The sequence below is a fragment of the Lithobates pipiens genome, unplaced genomic scaffold, assembly GCF_037356315.1.
Source record: "Lithobates pipiens isolate NorthernLeopardFrog02 unplaced genomic scaffold, aLitPip1_a1.2 Scaffold_1, whole genome shotgun sequence".
NCBI lineage: Eukaryota > Metazoa > Chordata > Amphibia > Anura > Ranidae > Lithobates > Lithobates pipiens.
Window position 1 is genome coordinate 236,061,273 of NW_027507685.1, and position 20,707 is coordinate 236,081,979.

The following is a 20,707-nucleotide window of genomic DNA, read 5'->3' on the forward strand; positions in this document are numbered from 1 at the left end:
CAACATGGGGGGGTGGGTGCTTTAGGGAAGGGGGACGCCCTGCTGACCCCCCATCCCAGAGAACCTTGTCCCCATGTTAATGAGGACAAGGGCCTCATCCCAACAACCCTGGCCATTAGTTGTCAGGGTCTGCGGGCTTACCGGAATCCGGGAGCCCCCTTTAACAAGAGGGCACCCAGATCCTGGCCCCCGCCCTATGTGAATGAGTATGGGGTACATCGTACCCCTACCCATTCACCTGAGGGAAAAAAAACAAACACACTACACAGGTTTTTAAAGTAGTTTATTAGGCAGCTCCGGGGGTCTTCTTCCGACTTTGGGGGTCTTCTCGCCGGTCTCCTCCGCTATCTTCTTCTCTTTTGCCACTCTTTTGCTAGAGGAGGAGCCCGGCTTTCTCCTTCATAGTCATCTTCTTCTTCTTCCTCCTTCTGTTCTTCCGATGTTGACACGACGCTCTCTCCCGCTGTAATGCTGTGAACACGCTGCGTGTCGACTTATATAGGCATAAGGGGTGGGGTCACCGGGTGATGTCACGCGATGACCCCGCCCCTTATGACTTCACCGTCCCAGCATGCCCCAAGACTGTGACGTCATGAGGGGCGGGGTCATCATGTGGCATCACCCGGTGACCCCGTCCCTCATGCCTATATAAGTCGACACGCAGCATGTCCTCAGCATTACAGCGGGAGAGAGCGTTGTGTCAACATCGCAAGAACAGAAGAAGGAAGAAGAAGATGGCAACGACGAAGGAGAAAGCCAGGCTCCTCCGCTAGAAAAAGAGCAGAAGAGCCTGGCGAGCAGACCCCCGAAGTCGGAAGAAGACACCCGGAACTGCCTAATAAACTACTTAAAAACCTGTGTGTTGTGTTTTTTTTATTGACACTTTTTCCCTCAGGTGAATGGGTAGGGGTACGATGTACCCCATACTCATTCACATAGCGTGGGGGGCCGGGATCTGGGGGCCCTCTTGTTAAAGGGTGCTCCTGGATTCTGATAAGCCCCCGCCTGCAGACCCCAACAACCAACGGCCAGGGTTATCAGGAAGTGGCCCTTGTCCTCATCAACATAGGGACAAGGTGCTTTGGGGTGGGGGGACCGCAGGGCACCCCCCTTCCCCAAAGCACCCACCCCCCCATGTTGAGGGCATGTGGCCTGGTACGGCTCAGGGTGGGTGCTCACTCGTCCCCACCCCCTTTCCTGACCGGCCGGGATGCGTGCTCGGATAAGGGTCTGGTATCTATTTTGGGGGGACCCCAACGCCACTTTTTCGGCATTGGGGCTTCCCCTTAAAATCCATACCAGGCGACGGGGCTACCAATGTGTCAATCTTGCTGCTTTTATCGGCGAGATTGACTTCCTTTTCTAGTCCCGTCGGACGGGACAAACAAGGCCCAAGCGGACTTGCCCACACACGGACTAAAGTCCATAAAGTCCAAACAAGGTCCATAAAGACATGGATGAGCGAGTTTGGGGTGGAAGAACTTGACTGGTCTGCACAGAGCCCTGACCTCAACTTGATAGAACACCTTTGGGATGAATTAGAGCATAGACTGCGAGCCAGGCCCTCTTGTCCACATCAGCACCATACCTCACAAATGTGTTTCTGGAAGAATGGTCAATCATTTTCATAGACACACTCCTAAACCTTGTGGACATCCTTCTCAGAAGAGTTGAAGCTGTTATAGCTGCAAATGTTGGGCCAACTCAAAATTGAACCCTATGGACTAATGCCCCGTACACACAAACGGATTTTCCGCCGGAAAAAAACGTGGATGGTTTTTCCGATGGAATTCCGCTCAAGCTTGGCTTGCATACACACGGTCACACAAAAGTTCACGGAACTTTCGACTGTCAAGAACGTTATGACGTACAACACTACGACGAGCCGAGAACATGAAGTTCAATGCTTCCGAGCATGCGTCAAATTGTTTCCGAGCATGCGTAGGAATTTTGAGCGTTTGTACAGACGATCGAAATTTCCAATCGGAACTTTTTCCGACCGAAAAATTGAGAACCTGCTCTCAGTCTTTTGCTGCTCGAAATTCTGCCAGCAAAAGTCAGATGGAGCCTACACACAAACATTTTCCGACCAAAAAAAGCTCTCATCGGACTTTTGCTGGCGGAATTTCCGATCGTGTGTACGGGGCATTAGACTGGTGGAGCTACTCTTTAACCAATTTACTAAAAACATAATTATTCCCATTTTCTTATACCTGCCCTACCAAGATTGAGCTTGACGATCGTAGTCAGGGGACTCGAGTATATAGCCAGGGCTGGACTTACCATTGGGCTTGACTGGGCTCAAGCCCATGGGCCCTGCCCAATAGGGGGCCCTGCCGAGACACATAGCCCGGTTCAGCTACGCTCACAGTCACGCCCAGTCCCGCCCTATGATGGACATAACACAGGGACTGGGAGTGACTGTGAGCCGAACCAAGTACACTCGGCTACTCTCGGCTCCACTCGGGACTGCGAGAGGACCCAAGAGCCGCCGAGATACACAGGACTCTGTATCTCGGCAGCCACATTTTTAAACTTCAAGGCTGCAAAAGACAAGGCTGCAAATGACACTGGGGCAAGGTTTCAAATGACAAGGCTACACTGACAAGGCTGCTAATGACACTGACAAGGCTGCAGATGGACACTGAAGAAGGCTTCAGATGGATGGGCAAGGTTGCAGATGGACATTGATAAGGCTGCATTGATGGGCATTTAAATGGAAGCTTTTTCCTTAAACTTCCCTCCTAAAAGTTTTTTTTCCTTAAAATTCCCTCCTAAACTTGGGGTTGTGTGTTATACGCCGGCGCGTGTTATACGCCGATAAATACGGTAATGTATAGAAGGTAGGGCCCGAAAGTGACTCAAGCCCAGAGGCCCCCACCACCCTAAGCCCTTGTACACACGGTCAGAGATTCCGACAACCAAATCCGTCGGAGTTACTCCGACGGATTCATTCCGGACCAGGTCCGGAAGTGATGTTGCATACACACGGTCGGACTAAGTTGTCGGAAAATCCGATTGTACATAACGTGATGACGTTATTTCGTTACAACGGGACTACGTTCAGGCTAGTAGCCAATAGCTTTGGTCTAGGAATTTGATCTGAGCATGCGTGGCACTTTGTCCGTCGGAGTAGGCTACACATGATGGGAGTATGTCCGATCGGAGCATTTTGTCGGAAAATATTTCCGGCAAGTTGGAAAAGTTGGTCCGTCAGATATTCCGACGGAAACAGTCCGATGCAAACCACACACAGTCGGAATATCCAACAAAACGCTCCGATAGGAAACATTCCGACGGAATCTCCGACCGTGTGTACAAGGGCTATGTCCTGCCCTGTCCATAGCCCAACTTTTTTCATCTCCGCTACCCAAACTGATCTCAGCAATTGTAGATTTAGGGCTAGTTGCCTGTTGAGAGGCATTTTGTATGTATTTTTGCTCACTGTCTGTAATAAGAGAAGAGGGAGGCAGCAGAAATCAGAGTGCTTCCAGCGGGTGAGACTGCTCAGAGCCGCCTGTGATATTACTCGAGACAGATGGGATGGTACAAGCTCACTAAACAGATGCACAGACTGAAGAATCCCAAAAATAAGGGTCTATTGAACAGATCGATGTGTCGCCCAATCACACTCTCTCGCTCGCTCTCTTCCCCTGTCCTTTTCTTGCTCCCACACACCTCCGTCTCTTCCCTACCGCAGTCTAATTACAGCTAATTATTAAATACACTCTGTCAGCGAGGTAGGGGGGATTCCTGGTCTATTCTAGTGGGGGTAGAGATAGGCCCCCCAGCACCTCGGTGTCATTATCTAGATTTTGCCACCTCTGATTTTCTGCAGCCCTCCCACCTCCTATTTTAATACCCCCCCCCCCCCCTCCTCTGCTGCACACAGTATACAGACTTTATGTTCCTATAGCTCTCCCTGCTTCCTCTGTAAATGTTGCTTCATTCAGCTCCCTCTCTTTCTATGCCTCCCACTCACTCTTCTATGCCATTTTTCTGTTTCACTTTTCTCTTCCTCCTGTTACTCATCCTCCTCTCTCTTCTCCCTCTTGTCCTCTCTGCATTCCTCCACTATTATTATTAGTTTTTTTTTGTTTTTTTTTTTTACTGATTTTTATAGCACAAGCCTCTTCGGCGGTGCTGTGCAAAATGAGGACTAACAAGCCGCAGCAGTAAAATGATAGCGTAAAGAAATTCACAATTCGCAAACATGGGTAGAGGAACCCTGTTCAGATATGCCACTCTGAAAGGAGAAGAGATAGATAGAAGAGGTGCGGCGGAATTGGCAGCGGTTCTATATTAGAAGCCTTCCTTATAGGATAACCTAGGAAGGGCGTGTGCGGAGGATACAGAGGCTGAAGTTTAATCTGCTTATATTTGCCTTTTGTCCTTCCTTTTCTCTCTCGTCAACATGCTAAATAAAACCTTTTCGCCTTCACTACATACCTAATTTTAGATCCAGTGATGTCATCACTGGGTCTCTGTGCTTCTCTGTGCAATGCAGGTAGGTCATGGCTGGTGGGAGGGGCCAACAGGGGGCTGACTAGTGCTGCTCTCGGAGACCCTCCTAAACAATGGGCTGGCTCTGTAGAGGGGTTATAGGGCTTGTTCACACGAGCATTTGTCTCTCAAGAACGCAGATCGCTCTTCGGAGAGCATGACAGATGTGAGGAGGTGTTGTGTCACCTCCTCACCGCTAACTTTAATCCCTTGATCGTTGCACCCTTTGCTAATTTTTATCCGGCCCTTGGGGTACTATTCTTCCCACCAGTGTGAGGCACTATTTCAATGACACCAACAGTGGGGTATAATTCCTGCCACTGACACCCATAATGGCGCATGATTCCTACCAATAATGGTAACTATTGGTTTCTTCCACTGACACCACTGATATGGCACTATTCCTCCCACTGATAGCAATGAGAGGGCATTATTTCTCCCACTGATAACAATGATAGGGTACTATTCCTCCCACTTATACCAATGATAGGGCACTATTCCTCCCACTGATACCAATGATGGGGCACAATTTTTCCCACTGATACCAATGATGGGGCATGATTTTTCCCACTGATACCAATGATTGGGGACTATTCTTCCCACTGATACCAATGATGGGGTACTATTCCTCCCACTGATACCAATGATGGGCTACTATTCCTCCCACTGATACCAATGATGGGACACTATTCCTCCCACTGATACCGATGATGGGGCACAATTCCTCCCACGGATACCAATGATGGGGTACTATTCCTCCCACTGATACCAATGATGGGACACAATTCCTCCCACTGATACCAATGATTGGGCACAATTTCTCCCACTGATACCAATGATGGGACATGATTCCTCCCACTGATATCATTGATGGGGCACGCTTCCTCCAACTGATACCAATGATGGGGCACTATTCCTCCCACTGATACCAATGATAAGTTACTATTCCTTCTGCTGATACCAATGATGGGGCATGATTCCACCCACTGATACCAATGATGGGGCACAATTCCTCCCCCTGATACCAATGATGGGACACTATTCCTCCCACTGATACCAATGATGGGGCATGATTCCCCCCACTGATACCAATGATGGGGCACGATTCCTCCCCCTGATACCAATGATGGGACACTATTCCTCCCAATGATACCAATGATGAGGCACTATTCCTTCCACTGATACCAATGATGGGGCATGATTCCCCCCACTGATACCAATGATGGGGCACAGTTCCTCCCCCTGATACCAATGATGGGGCACTATTCCTCCCACTGATATCAATGATGGGGCACAGTTCCTCCCCCTGATACCAATGATGGGGCACTATTCCTCCCACTGATATCAATGATGGGGCATTATTCCTCCCCCTTCATTCAGGAGGCACATTAATACAAGAGGCGTGTCACTGGACAAAACATCAGATAAAAACAGAGGGGAAAATCCCTTACAAAAAGAAAACAAATACAGCCACCACATCGAATGATTGGTAAGCTGCAATATATTACATTTTTGTTTTTTTAGATTTAATACCACTTGAAGGGAAGCCTGGAATTCAGCTTTGAGATTGCACTGGGCAGGTTTGGGTTTAAAAGACTCCAGCTAAGTGACCCAGAGGAGCACAGCCCTCAAGTCTTCTGCACCAGGATAAGGACCCTACTGTTTCAGACCCCAGCCTATTTATTTACATCGCAGCCCCCTACTGGTCATCCTCCTTCCCAGGGATTGGCTAAGGCTGTTTGAATATGCAAGTCCGGGGTTTGCAGCTTCCTATCTGCTAAATTCTAGAACTCACTAGAAAGCAGCGGAAAGTAGTTGAGCCTGCAACCACCATAACCCAGAACCACCATAAATAACCAAACTTTGCTCCACTGGCTACAGAGAAGCTGAAACTAGGAGGGTGCTATAGAAAAGAAGCAGCATAAGGAAAATCGGCAGAAGGAAAGTCTTATGCCGCGTACACACGAGCGGAATGTCCGACAGAAAAAGTCAGACGGAAGCTTTTCATCGTATATTCCGATCGTGTGTATGCCTCATCTGACCTTTTTTTTTTGAAAATTCTGACGGACCTAGAAATAGAACATGTTCTAAATATTTCCGACGGAACCGATTCCTATTGTGAAAACCGCTCGTCTGTATGCTGTTCCGACGGACTAAAAACGACGCATGCTCTGTAGCAAGTACGAGACGGAAGCTATTGGCTAATGGCTACTGGCTATTGAACTTCCTTTTTCTAGTCCCGTTGTACGTTTTGTACGTCACTGCGTTCTTGACGGTCGGACTTTGGTGTGATCGTGTGTACACAAGATAGTTTCAGCGGAATTCTGACGGAACTCCTTCGGAAAAACCTTCAGAGTTTATTCCGACGGGAAAACCAGTCGTGTGTACTGGGCATAAAAGTGTAAATAAAATCTGTAAGGTGAACTTGCACTGGACCCCCTCCCCATCCCACCCAGTCCCACCATACCGGAGTCCCGCGATCTCCCACTGTGAAACATCGGGTCGCCGCTTTACCGGTGTGGGGATTAGAAATTCCAACGGCTTTCTCTCCTCTTCTACAGCAGTCACAGGACAGACTAGGCCACAGGTATAGGAGATTAAGCCACAGAGATTTCAAATCCTCGGACCGGTGAAGCCGTGACACAATATCTCACAGCGGGTGATTGCGGGACTCCTATATAGTGGGACCAGGAGGGATGGGTGGTGGTCCAGTGTAAGTTCACCTTACAGATGTTCTGTAAAGGTAAACTTACTTTTTAAAGACATTTATGAGAAGTGGTGATCCCGAAGGAAAGTGAAGGTGTTAAAGCAGAGGTCCACCCTAAAGTGGACCTTCCGCTCATTGCAATCCTCCGGCGCCACAATTGGCACCTTTCAGGGGGGAGGGGGGTGCAGGTACCTGTACAGTACAGGTATCTGCACCCACTTCCGGGATGGCTCTCTGCGGAAAGGGGCGTAGATTACGCCCCTTTCCGAAAGTCCCCCGCTGCCTGCTGGGAAACACAAAGATCACAGAGGCAGCGTGTCCATCCTTATTGCGCAGCGCGACTAGCGCATGCGCAGTAGGGAACCGGGAAATGAATCCGAAAGGCTCCACTTCCTGATTCCCATACCGAAGATGGCGGCGGCAGCACCCGAGAGACGATCTAGAGATCGGCTTCGGGTGCCGACATCGCGGGCGTGCTGGGCGGGTAAGTGTCACTATTTTAAAAGTCAGCAGCTGCAGTATTTGTAGCTGCTGGCTTTAAAAAAAAAAAAAAAACGCGGACTCCCGGCGGACTCCCTCATTAAGCAGATTGCAGGCTTTGGCTGGATGTGTAATGTGGAGACTATGAGGTTAAAGAAGAATGTTGCACATAGGAGCTTGTTTATCAAGGCTGTCATTACCCACTCAACTTTTGTGTTTGCCAAAAGCCCTTGGATCCCCAGAGGCAGTCCCAGGATTTGATAATTTGCCACTGTTAGATATAATTATGTATTAATTCTTGATGATTTCCTGGGTCTCATATGTCGTCGGCCAGTTGTGGAACCGGTCATACACCTTTAAAACTTTTCAGACAATTTCAACCACTTTTGAACAGCATTTTAAGCAAAACTAGGCAAATGCCTGAATTTTTTTTGGTTGAATAATGCCGCGTACACACGATCAAATTGTCCAGCGTACTTAGTCCGGCAAACAATCCGGCAGATAGTCCGGCGGACTTTCTACCGAATAGACTTGGCCACACACCGACACACAGAAAGGATTTCTAGCGCAATGACGTACAGCACGTACGACGGGACTAGAAAAAGGAAGTTCAATAGCCAGTAGCCAATAGCTTCCTTTTTCGTACTTGCTTCTGAGCATGCGTCATTCTTAGTCTGCCGGACTAGCATACTCACGAACGTATTGTCCGCTGAAACCCAAGTCCGGCGGAAAGATTGGAGTGCAAAACTACTTTCTAAGTCTGCCGGACTTTACGCTGGAAAAGTCCGCTGAAGCCCACACGCGATCGAATTGTCCGCTGAAATGTGTTTCGGCGGACTAAGTACGCCGGACAATTCGCTCGTGTGTACGCGGCATTAGATGGACCTGTGTCTTTTTTCAGCCTGACTAACTTTGTATTAATTATGAATGTAACCTACCCCCAACGTTTCTTATCAACCTCTTTTAACTATTTAAAACCAGCGTTTCAGGGAAAATTGGGCAAACGGATAAATGTAATCTACCACCAAGGGTTCCTATCAACTCCTTTCAATTATACAAAGCATTGGCGTTCGTTTGCCTTACTCTGTTTGGTTGTTTTTGTAAATTGGGTAAAAGTTTGTAATTTCTTAAAAATGTGCCTGCAGAGAACATAGCATTTGATTCTTTGACATTCTTTGACATTTGACATAGCATTTGATTCTTTGATTCTGCCTGTGCTGCCCAGTCAATGTATGAGGTGTGACAATTCCCAGAACTGACTATAAAAAAAATGTTTGTAGAGGAGCGTGATCATGGTGGAGAATCCACTTGTCAGGCCACAGTTTCGGTCTTCTCCTCCGAAACAGATTCCCATAACCTCTTCAGAATTTCCAAGTAGCAATGTTGGTTGACTGTTGTACCATGTTCTATGAACTTTTAGTGAACTATCCCCTTGTAATCAAAATAATACAGCAGCATGAGCGTATGAGGGTCCACACTCTGTCCACACTTGCATCCATCCTTTGCGTTTTTGGCTACTTCTTGTGTCATCGTGGACATCTTCTCTCCTTAAAGTGGTTGTAAAGGTTCAGTTTAAAAAAAAAAAAAACACGTCCGCTGTGCAGTTGGTTTTGCATAGAGTGGCCCTGATCCTCCTCTCCTGGGGTCCCTCTGCGGCACTCCTGGCTCCTCCTCTTCTCGAGTGGCCTGCCGGAGAAGCATGCTCCCATGTCCTGCTGCTGCGTCCATAAACACCAACAGCAGGACTCGGCGCACGCATCATTGGATTTGATTGACAGCAGCGGGAGCCAATAGCTGCGCTGCTATCAATCTATCCAATCAGGACACGAGACACTGGCCGGAGCTGGTGTGCTCGTTCCTGTTGTGGGAATTACAGGGCTCGGGTAAGTATAAGGGGGGCCCAGGGGCGCTTCTGCAGCACAGGAGGTTTTTCACCTAGAATGCATTAAGGTGAAAAGAGGCAAGGGTTTACAACCCCTTTAAACCGCCTATGCCAGGGGTGTCAAACTCAATTTCAACGTCGGCTGCATCAGCATTATGGTTGCCCTCAAAGGACCGGTTGTATCTGTAAGGCCGCATACACACGGGCGGATTGTCTGTCCAACTTAGTCCGCTGAACCGTGTTTCAGCGGACAATCCGCTCGTGTGTGGGCTTCAGCGGACTTTTTCAGCGGACAATCTGACGAACAAAGTCTTACGGAATTTCCGTAAGACAGTCCGTTCAAACTTGGTTTTAGCGGACAGTCCGCTCGTGTGTAGGCAAGTTGGACGGACTAAGTATGGTGCATGCTCAGAAAGGATTTACACGGCCGAAGGTTGCATTGCAGTGTATTGGACGTCGTTTTTCTAGTCCCGTCGTACGTGCTGTACACGTCATCGCGCAAGCTTTCAGCAGACTGTCTGCTCATCGTGTGTGGTCAAGTCCGTTCATGCAAATTTTGAACGGACTGTCTGTCGGATTGTCTGACGAACTTAGTTGGCCAGACAATCCGCCCGTGTGTATGCGGCCTAAGACTATGTAAACGTATCTACTCTTTATCCTATTAAATATTTGCATCTACATTTGATTATTATTGGTTTTAGTAATAACTTAAGACTTAAGCTGTGAAGGGCAGGTGCAGACTGACTGGCATGGAGTCCACTCACACTCCTGTAGCAGATGATGCAAGTGTGAAATGGAGGGTCGCACGATGTTGGTATCATCCACAAGAAACTTTCTTGGGGTCGACTGCTCAGACAGGGAGGGGGATACTGCAGCTGCAGAAGAATTGTGAGGGCCACATAAAATGGCCTTGAGGGCCGTATTCTGCCCCCGCAGACCTTTTGTTTGACTCATGTGGCTTATGCCATTCAAAAACACTTGATATTTTTAATGGAATATTTACCATATGCCTGTTGTGACCCAGACGAGTGCAAGTTAGAAGATATCAGAACATTCTTGAGTCCGAATGGCTGTGTGACTGACCACCATAGTGCTACATTACCCTGTAATACAGGTAGGTGAAAAGTTCACAGTTTATGATAGAGTTGCCTTGCTATTCTTGAGCTCCCACATTCATGACAGCTATAGGTAGGTGACCAGTGGTCCCTTCATCTGGCGCTACGAGTTGCAGCAAGCCTACCAGCTTTAATGCTAAGGAATCAGTCTGCATCTGGTAAAAGACAATTTTAGGGTTAAAACCCTCTTCATTAAGAAGTGCGTCTTCCGCTTGTTACTGAATCCTCTCATACGATGCTGTACTGGTTGGAAAAGTTCCTGTTAAAATGTTTCCATGGGAACAGAGATACCAAGCATTAAATAAGTCTTGTTACACCTCCTTATACTTAACTTAACCCACCAGCAGAGGTCCCAGCTCCACATCTTCCAAACGTCTTGTGTGTAAGGCCCACAAACACAGCCCATATTGAGGACCCAACAAAGAATAATAAAACAATAGATTGTATGCAGATCGCATTCTTCTATCTACAAATATTCATCAGTTTTAGAGATTTTTTGCCATAAAGCCTTTTTTAGGCTTTATGGCAAAAAAACTATTTGCTTGTTATCCAGGGCTTTGAGGAAGCCATTCTAAACCAAAGTTCTATGAAACTCAAGGGTTCCTCTAAAGTTTATCTAGGGGTTCCTTGAGATGTGGCTGATTGGCCTCCTATTTGATGGTGCCTGCATATAGTATGTAAAAATCACCATAGAAATTATGTTAGAGGTTCCTCTTGGGTGAAATTGTTGAAAAAGGTTGTTATAGAGAAACCCCACAAAGACTCCAAACTGGCCACAAAACATGACCAAAAATACTTATTTTCATTATGTCCCCATGCTTGCTGTAGTCAGCCAAAGTAGAGAAAGTCCATGGAGCAACACCCGAAGGCTTTGGGCGAAGGGACAGCATGACAGTTGCTTTGAAGGCACTGTCGCCGTCTTTAGGAAGAATGAGAGGGGCCGCTTTAAGGATCCCGGGTAGGCGGGGTTGGAGGCGGAGCCGGACATTTCACCGGGAAGCCGGGCGGGTCAGTCGGAGAGCGGAGGAGGACGAGATTCCCACCCACCCTCCCTTTTGGTAGTGAGCTTTTTGTTGGGGTATGTTTACAGGGGTGGGCAGGTTTTTGGGGGGTCAGTTGAGAAGGTCAAGTGGTGCAGGTGGAGAATAGGTTGTACCCATCCATGGTGATGGGGGTGGTTGGAGCGGTACTTCACGGTTACATGGGGTTAACCGGGAAGAGTAAAAGGGGTAGGTCACTGCATTGGTTTGGGTATAGCCTCCGAGACAGGGGAGTCCGTCTGGAGGTCAAGAGGTTAAAGGTATTGTGCAGTGACCAGTAGTGTCTTGGGTATGCTAATGACCCATGTTTCAGTATTAATGGAAAGTTTACATGCTAATTAAAGTTATTTATTGAAAGTTTATATTTGTTATATATATATATATATATATATATATATTTTGGTTAATAAATCAAGGCCTTCGGCCATTTACTCCAAACATAGTCTGGTCTGGTTAATGGGGAGTGAGGTGGTTTGGAGGAAGGTGAGGGGTTTGGGGGTATTATTGGAGATGTGGGGGAAGTGTCAGACAATGCAAATGTCAAGAGTTTATCATTTTTAGCCTGGTGTTTGACCATTCTCTCTTCTGAAGCAATGACAGTGTTGCTTTAAAGAGGAAGTAAACCCTGATGGGTTTACTTCCTCTTACATTCCCTGCAAAGGTAAAGCATAATGGACTACTATGCATCGCATAGTAGTCCATTATGTGTCACTTACCTGACACAGGAGCCAGCGAAGTCACCGCTGTCCCCTGTAGTCCGGCGCATCCATCTTCTTGGTGGGTCTCGCCGCTCTGCCGCTGTCATTCGGCGAAGCCGCGATGACGTCACTCCAGCGCATGCACAGGGAGCCGCCACTCGCGGCATATCGCCGTTGACCGCGGCGCCTGTCTTTCGGAAAATATCTCCTAAACCGTGTAGGTTTAGGAGATATTTCTTGGACCTACAGGTAAGCCTTAATTTAGGCTTACCTGTAGGTCAAAGTTGGTTGTAAGTTGTTTACAACCACTTTAATGCAGGCTTTTTATCCCAGAGGAACTATTGAGATCCTGCTAAAAATTACATCTACAGCTCAAGTGTATTAGCCTGATATGTAAGATGAAAATATAATATGTGACACCCTCCTAGTTAGGAGCTAGGTTTTCAGGTAAATGTTGTCATTTTTGAGCTACTCTGTAATCAGTGGAGCAATTGCTGATTGCTTTGGACTGACTAGGGTCCAATAGGCTGCATGCTTGATTGCTTCTCCCTGCCTCTGGAAAGCTCCAGAACATAGGAGTGGAGTAGATTAAATGAGTAGTCTGAATATATAAGGCCTCAGCCAATTCCTGGAGAGGCATGCTTGGTAGGTGGATGCAGAGCTCATAAATAGACCTGGGCTGGAGCAGTCAAGGTTCTTGTCCAGGAGTAGAAGTACCCAGCCTGGAAGTCTGCTGCGTCTGCTGCTCTCTCAGGAACTCATGAAGGTCCCAGCTAGCTATGCTAGACCTGTGGGGCCTACTTGCTAGAAAAACATTGAAGCTAAAGAAGAGCAATTTCACCTAGGACCTGGAGAGTCCATGAGGGAAGTGTCTGCTTGACTCTGAGGAAGGCTTTAAGGTACCCAAGGATTTATGTGTACAGACTTGACTGCAGGATCTAGGTGGCCATTGCTGCTGCTACCCCCTGGTTCACTAGGATAAAGGCTTGCATGGCCTGGAACATTGCCTATGGTGTCCCAGTGCTATCCATTTCCTGAGCTATTGCTAAAGAGACTGTTTTAAGGAGAAGCTACAGAAGAAAGGGCGTCCTCATATTACTGGGTAGCGTTCTGCATCCCACTGCTCCTGGTGCCCTATCCAAGTTAGTGGTGAATACCCCTTACATTATGGTCAGTGAGAAAGGTTATTTTACCACTATGCTCAGGAAGAGGAAGAATGCCCCTTACATTTGAGGTCAGTTGGAAGAATGTACCATTTTATTCTAGGTCAGTAGGAAGAATGAGATAGAAGGTCGACGATCAGTCACAGTTCAAGGAAGGTCGTAGCAACCTCCAGAGGAGCCCTATGGTTCCATTGAACCCAGGTTGAGAATGGCCACCTTAAAATGTAATTACATTGGTGGCTATTGTTGACTTCCTTCTGAAAGTGCCAGTCACCTGGTTCTCATGCTGGTTTTTGGCCTCAATACCTTCCAAGTCCCTGGCCAAGAACGGGTTTGCCGGTAGTGAAGACAACCATGTCTCATGTCAGGTTTCCTTCAACTTGTTATATTTAGTGATTTTAGTCATTTTTAAAACAGCATACTGATTCGAGTTCGAGGTTCTGATGTAAAGAGTTGAAGGTAATGGGGAAAAGCATAAAGGTGAGGCCCTTGCAGAACGCTGCCGCAGTATAAGTATTGACATGTGTGCTTTTTTTTTTTTTCACTTGTGTGTATTTGTACAATGCCCACACCAATCTCTCGGCTGTCTCCAGTTCTATATATAGAGATTAAGGCTCAGTTTCACAATTAAGTATGACACGCAGAAGTGAGTGCAGGAGAGAGGGAGAGGGGAAGCAGAGAGGAGGAATGAGCAATAAAGGAAGAGAAAGAGATGAGGCTTTTCAGGTAGGAGGAGAGAGCCTGTGACACATTTTCTGGGCTGACGGGGAGAATTCTTTGCACAGATATTAATTAAAATATTTTTAGCCTCCCGACCGCCTTCATGTAAGAACATCCCCATGGAATGTCAGGAGACCCCCGTGCTGGAGTGTTACGCACATACACACGTTGTACATCTATAGATAACTCTGCGCTACATTACAACACTGGAACTCTGCAGTATATATATATATATATATATATATATATATATATATATATATATATATATATATATATATATATATTCTTTTTTTCGCCAACAAAATTGGTGTTCTATATCAAAAACTAATTTAAAGCGGGGTTCCACTGTCTACTAGCTTTTTTTTTTTTTTTTTTTGGAATATGTCATCGATTATTCTATTAAAATGTATCACTCACTTGTTCCATTTTTAGACTCCCCTACTGCCGGTTTTCAGCACATAACAAAACTTAGAAAACGTTGTGCTGATGGTTGTCATCTTGCCTGTGGGCATGTGAAGCCCACAGGCATCCTCTCCCGGGACACTGTGCTGCTGATGGACCAGCATGCACCGCCCGTTCAAGCGCCGATCTCGCGCATGCGCAGTTTATTCAAATTGGAGCGCCGACAAAAACTCAGGTTGCCATCACAACAGGCGGCGTCGTAGGAAGTCCCGCCCCGTTGTGATGGCAACTGAGATAAGAAAACACCGCCCATATCAGCAGCAACCCCGCCCATATCCGAAGCAACCCCGCCCATATCAGCAGCAACCCCGCCCATATCAGCAGCAACACCGCCCATATCAGCAGCAACACCGTCCATATCAGCAGCAACCCCGCCCATATCAGAAGCAACCCCGCCCATATCAGCAGCAACCCCGCCCATATAAGCAGCAACACCGCCCATATCAGCAGCAACCCCGCCCATATCAGCAGCAACACCGCCCATATCAGCAGAAACACCGCCCATATCAGCAGCAACCCCGCCCATATCAGCAGCAACCCCGTCCATATCAGCAGCAACACCGCCCATATCATCAGCAACCCCGCCCATATCATCAGCAACACCGCCCATATCATCAGCAACACCGCCCATATCAGCAGCAACACCGCCCATATCAGCAGCAACCCCGCCCATATCATCAGCAACACCGCCCATATCATCAGCAACACCTCCCATATCAGCAGCAACACCGCCCATATCAGCAGCAACACCGCCCATATCATCAGCAACACCGCCCATATCAGCAGCAACACCGCCCATATCATCAGCAACACCGCCCATATCATCAGCAACACCGCCCATATCATCAGCAACACCGCCCATATCAGCAGCAACACCGCCCATATCAGCAGCGACACCGCCCATATCAGCACCGACACCGCCAATATCAGCAGCAACACCGCCCATATCAGCAGCAACCCCGCCCATATCATCAGCAACACCGCCCATATCATCAGCAACACTGCCCATATCAGCAGCAACACCGCCCATATCAGCAGCAACACCGCCCATATCATCAGCAACACCGCCCATATCATCAGCAACACCGCCCATATCATCAGCAACCCCGCCCATATCAGCAGCAACCCCGCCCATATCAGCAGCAACACCGCCCATATCAGCAGCAACACCGCCCATATCAGCAGCAACACCGCCAATATCAGCAGCAACACCGCCCATATCAGCAGCGACCAGAACCCGGAAATGGCCTGTATCAAAAGACTGAGCAAGTCACCAGAAAGGTACAGGTCCTCTTTATATTTCACACAGAGAAATAAGTATAGGGAGTGTTTATAATTTGGGGGGAGCTCCGCTTTAACCAGGTTGCTTTAAAATGAATATACTGTAATATAATATTACAACATAGACAGATGTTATCTATTTGTCTATCCGTCCATCCAGAGTCAAACAAAATCAGAGTTCTAAACAGAAAATTAATACAACTAGAGTTTCTTAAAATGTATATAATATAATATTTTTCCTCATATACCTAATACACCTTATGATTAGGTTGAAACAATACAACCAGAGTTTCCTAAAATTAATTATTAATTCTATCTATACTATATTGTCAAAAGTATTGGGACACCCTGCCTTTACATGAACTTTAATGGCATCTCAGTTCATAGGGTTCGAAATTGCGTTGGCCCACCACAAGGTTTAGGAGTGTGTCTATGGGAACGTTTGACCATTCTTCCAGAAGCACATTTGTGAGGTCAGGCACTGATGTTTTGACGAGAAGGCCTGTCTCGCAGTCTCCGCTCATTCATCCCAAAGCTGTTCTATCGGGGTTGAGGTCAGGACTCTGTGCAAGCCATTCAAGTTCCTCCACCCCAAACTCGCTCATCCATGTCTTTATGGACCTTGCTTTGTGCACTTGAGCGCAGTCACATTGGAACAGAAAGGGGCCGTCCCCAAACTGTTCTCACAAAGTTGGGATCATGAAATTGTCCAAAATGTCTTGGTATGCTGACGCTTCAGGAGTTCCCTTCACTGGAACTAAGGGGCCAAACCCACCCCCTGAAAAACATCCCCACACCATAATCCCCCCTCCACCAAATTATTTGGACCAGTGCACAAAGCGAGGTCCACAAAGACATGGATGAGCTAGTTTGAGGTGGAGGAAATTGACCTCAACCCAAGTCATGACCTCAACCCAACAGATCACCTTTGGGGTGAATTCGAGCGGAGACTGTGAGCCAGGCCTTTTTGCCCAACATCAGTGCCTGACCTCACAAATGTGCTTCTGGAAGAATGGTCAACCATTCCCATAGACACACTCCTAAACCTTGTGGACGGCCTTCTCAGAAGAGTTGAAGCTGTTATAGCTGCAAAGGGCGGAGCCAACTCAATATTGAACCCTACGGACTAAGACTGGGATGTCATTAAAGTTCATGTGCGTGTAAAGGCAGGTGTCCCAATACTTTTGAAAATATAGCATATCTATCTGTCCATCCATCTATTCACCCATCCTTCCATCCATATCTATCATCCATCCATTTTCCCATACTTCACATTGTAAAGCGCTGTGCAAACTGTTTCTGCTATATAAATCCTGTATAATAATAATAGTATAATAGTAATAATAAAATAAATAATGATAATAATAATTATCTATCTATCTATCTATCTATCTATCTATCTATCTATCTATCTATCTATCTATCTATCTATCTATCTATCTATCTATCTATCCACCCACCCTTCCATCTCTATCTATCTATCTATCTATCTATCTATCTATCTATCTATCTATCTATCTATCTATCTATCTATCTATCTATCTATCTATCTATCTATCTATCCTGCTCGGAGGCACCGGCTTGGAACAAGCTTGCAGCACATTTAGTCAGAGCTCCTTCAGATTATTCTGTATTAAAATCCTCTTACAGGTAGATTCTTTGTATGATAATACAACACAAATTTAGGCTTTTTATCTGTTTCAGCAGAATTCATCTTCATTCATAAATCCTTGGCCTGGAACAAACATGCAGATCAGGAGCTCTAACCTCTCTCTCTGACTTATCTTGCTGCAGACTTGTTCCAGGTCAGTGACTCAGAACACTGAAGCAGAAGGACCAGACCGCGCCCCATCTAATGTCTATAGAGTATCTCCTGACTGCTCAGAACAATCATTCTTTATGGGAATAAGGGATCAGGTTAGAGAATGTTTCCTTACAGATCTCGTTCCCTAGAGATCAGATGATAATGCGAGTGTGTATGAATTGACAAACGGGTGTGGTGGTCTAAACTAAAACTGGCTTTACACAGTTCAGGTTTTTTTTGCTCAGCCAGTGGGCTGAACAAAGAAAACGGAATTGATTCCCCCATCCACACAGTCTACGTTGATGCGGGAATCATCCCCGCTGTGTCGTATTGTGACAGCAAGACTCCCCCCTGCTATCAGAATACACTGATCAGTACTGTAGCTGATTGGATGCAAGCAGTAATCGAATGCAAACCGCTCATGAGAGGCTGATCAATTGATCGACTTCTCATGAACAAGAACGTCCATGGATTGATCGAGTCTTGTCTGGTTTCTACTGAACTGGCTGAATTTCAATCCACGTATGGCCAGATTTAGAGTGAGGAAATCATTTCCACTTTTAGGAGAAAAAAACTTTCTTGGGTGTTTTAGATATTCCAGATGAATATATTTTGTCACCTCTGAATCCAGGTCACACAGAGCCTGAGGTTAAAAAAAAGCGCTGTGGGGATATTCTGTGAACACATGTGGTTCATTTCATGATATTAGCACTTCTGCCTTGCAGCACTGGGATCATGGGTTCAAATCCTGGTCAGGACACAATCTGCATGGAGTTTGCATGTTCTCCATCTGCTTGTGTGGGGGTTTTTCGGTTTCCTTCAAAAGTTATTCTGCTTGGCTCAATTGACCTTACCACCTAAGCGTTTTGAGTCCCCAGGGAGAAAAGTGCTATAGAAATACAAATTTAAAATGAAAAGATATCGAACTGACATTTAGAAGCCATCCAGCTGTCATGCTTGGATTGCATCTGAAACCTTTTTGAAAACCTTTTATAAAGAGTAACCAAAACCAGTAAAAGTGGGGCAGTTGACGATATAAGAAGCTTGTTTTTGCACGTTCCAGTTTTGACAGCCCATTCATTTTAATGGGCTTCCAAACACACAGGAAAGTGATGCAAGTGCTACTTTTACAAATCGTGCTGCACCAAATCGGCATTGGTATTACAGTACCAACGCGGTTTGGTTGGACGCAAACGTGCTGCGTTTGCTAGATGTGCCTGGGGCGCCATTAACAATAAATGGCATCCGCCCATGATCTAGTATTACCCTGTTTCCCCTAAAATAAGACCTAGCGTGATTGTCGGTGTTGGCTGCAATATAAGCCCTACCACCCAAATAAGCCCTACTCTGTTTCCTCAAAAATAAGCCCTACCCTGAAAAGAAGACCTACAAGGACTTTAACTAGGGCTTATTTGGGGGGTAGGGCTTTTATTACAGCTATCACCGACAATCACACTAGGTCTTATTTTAGGGGAAACAGGGTAGTAGAACAGGTTGGAATGAGAAGGGGTATTAGGAGGATGTTGAAGGGTTGGGGGGGGGGGGGCATACAGGCATGTGTAGTCATTTTGGCCAGACGGCCTCTGCTTATATATGTCAATTGATACAATTCTATAAACAAAGTGCTGCTCTACCACAGTTGATAAATGAAGTCCTTAAAATACAATCATTCATGTGTGAAAAATTATTTTCAAATGAAGAAAGTCTCACTTCTTCCTGTGAGCAGATAGAAATAAAATAAACCGAGGCCGCTCCCTCTTGAAGCAGACCACCACCAAAAAGGAGTCAGATATGCGCTTACCATATTGCAAGGACCTTCTAATAAAACACAGGTCAAACAGGCCGTTTTAAATGTGGTTCTCCATACTCTCCATGTTCCTAAGCAGCAGTAGGTAGACTCTTGACCATTACATATCCTCATATATGCATATGGGGAAAAACACACTATATAGTGTAAAACCCTTCTAAAACGAATTTATTATGCTTTAAAATGTCACTCACATTGGTTAGAAATGCCCATTCACAGCATGAATTTCCAGCTGGTAACAATGGAGTTAACCGTCACTTTCAGTGGACTTATTGACGAGATGACTCAAGAACGTCGCTCCACCCTACGCGTTTCGCCACAAAGGGACTTCTTCTGCGACAATTGCAGCATTTTAAGTATGGTTTGGTACCGTTCCCCCGTAAGATCTGATGGAGGGAGTGTCCAATCAGGGAGAATTTCCCATCCAGCATAGTATTCTACTTAGAAAATAATACAATGGTGGTATCAGTACAGCAAGGACATTGTGGATACCCAGTGGATGGATAAGTGGATCCAAGCCCAAGAAAGTTCCCAAGATAGCAGCCGGCCAAGAGACAACCCATCACCAGTAGGATTGAACAATGGGGCTCCAGACCATATGTATAAGACTTCCACCCTCAAGTTGGCACTTGTTACAAGTATCTGAAATTTTAGGACTTATGTGGTGTAATCTGTGCAGGAACCTTAGTTGACTGAACGTATCCGTAGTCAAAATCATAAGTGAGGTACTTTGGCAATTTGTGATGCATACAAAGGTGTAGCACTGTGTAAGCCCTTGTACACACGGTCGGACATTCTGACAACCAAATCCGTCAGATTTTGTCCGACAGATTTTGTCCGAAACTGTTGCATACACACGGTCGGACAAAGTTGTCAGAAAATCGTTCAGAACGTGATGGCGTTATTTCGTTACGATGGGACTACGTTCAGGCTAGTAGCCAATAGCTTTGATGTAGGAATTTGATCTATGCATGCGTGGCACTTTGTCCGATCGGAATTCTCTACACATGATCGGAGTATGTCCAATCGGAGCATTTTGTCG

At 46.4% G+C, this 20,707-nt stretch overlaps 1 protein-coding gene across 13 annotated transcripts in view; it reads left to right on the forward strand.

Annotated features, from left to right (window-relative positions):
* Window positions 1-20,707, forward strand: part of SYNGAP1 (synaptic Ras GTPase activating protein 1) — a 562,775-nt gene that overhangs the window by 189,160 nt on the left and 352,908 nt on the right. The window lies entirely within an intron of this gene.